This window comes from Otolemur garnettii, unplaced genomic scaffold (assembly GCF_000181295.1).
Source record: "Otolemur garnettii isolate 467f Iridium unplaced genomic scaffold, OtoGar3 scaffold00039, whole genome shotgun sequence".
NCBI classification, from domain to species: domain Eukaryota; kingdom Metazoa; phylum Chordata; class Mammalia; order Primates; family Galagidae; genus Otolemur; species Otolemur garnettii.
Genome location: NW_003852434.1, coordinates 1,339,122 through 1,340,247, shown reverse-complemented (window position 1 = coordinate 1,340,247; position 1,126 = coordinate 1,339,122). Strand labels below are relative to the sequence as shown.

Sequence of the window (1,126 nt, the reverse complement as noted above, 5' to 3'; positions counted from 1 at the left end):
ATAATATTAATAGCCGATGTCAGATTTTATATTGTAGAGGGGGGAAAGTGATTAGCTTAAATACACACCACACACACACACACACACACACACACAAATATAGTAAACGTACTATTTGCACTGAGGCCATTTTATTATAAAAATTGTGATGAAGGGTAGCTGAGGCGGTTGGCTAGGTTCGGGAGCTGGAGTAGGTCAGCCAGATGCCATGGGCTGGCCTGAGGTTGACTGAGAAGACGCTCGGCTGGGCCATGGCCACCGCCTCGGTGGGGTCCTCGGCCTCGATGGACAGTCCACGGCCGCAGGAGCCAGGGCTGGGGGAACTGCTGAAGAGTTCTCCTGGACCCAGTACCGGGCCAAGGACCGCAGTGGGTCAGGCAGTTCTAAGGTTGAGCGCCTTGAGAAGAGATGTCTGGAGCTGTTTTGATGAGACTACTGTTTCAGCTGATTCCAAACGTGAACGGGGATATCTGCCGCCACTATCGGCGCATCGTGTTCCTGGAATGTGAGAGTTCTGAGAAGGAGAAAATCACGTTCGAAAGCACTGTGCAGGTGAGCAAGTCACAAGGTCTCATCAACCGCAGCAAGATGGCCGGGTGCAGAGGACGGTTTGTCTGCCCCGTAATCCTGTTCAAGGGCAGGCATGTTCACAGGTTGGCCACACTGGCTGGATGGGGAGAGCTGTATGGACGCTCTGGCTACAACTATTTTTTCTTAGGGGCTGCAGATGATGCCGGGCAGAGGCAGAAGACATCACAGAGGAGGACTGTGCTCTTCCAAGTGTGACACTCATCTTTTTGATAAGGTCAGAGGTTATGATACCAGGCTGCTTTGATACCTTTTGGTCAACTACGTCAGTTACCTGATGATGGAAAACAAGAAGGTGAAGTTTGGCACGAATGTAACCTCCTCCGAGAAGGTGGACAAAGCCCAGCTCACTCTCCTCTCCATTTGTATCCAGGCTGTGAGTTTGTCAAGGAATATAAAGATGGGGATTACGTGGCGGAAGGGCTCATATTTAACTGGAAGCAGGACTACGTTGAGGCCCCGTTGAGTATCTCTGACTTCTTGACTCACTCTCTGGACATTGACTGGAGCCAGTATCAGAGTTGGGACCTGGTGCAAC

At 51.1% G+C, this 1,126-nt stretch overlaps 1 pseudogene; it reads left to right on the top strand.

Annotated features, from left to right (window-relative positions):
• The first annotated feature begins 251 nt into the window (after positions 1 to 251).
• Positions 252 to 1,126, top strand: part of LOC100956278 — a 20,060-nt pseudogene continuing 19,185 nt past the window's right edge.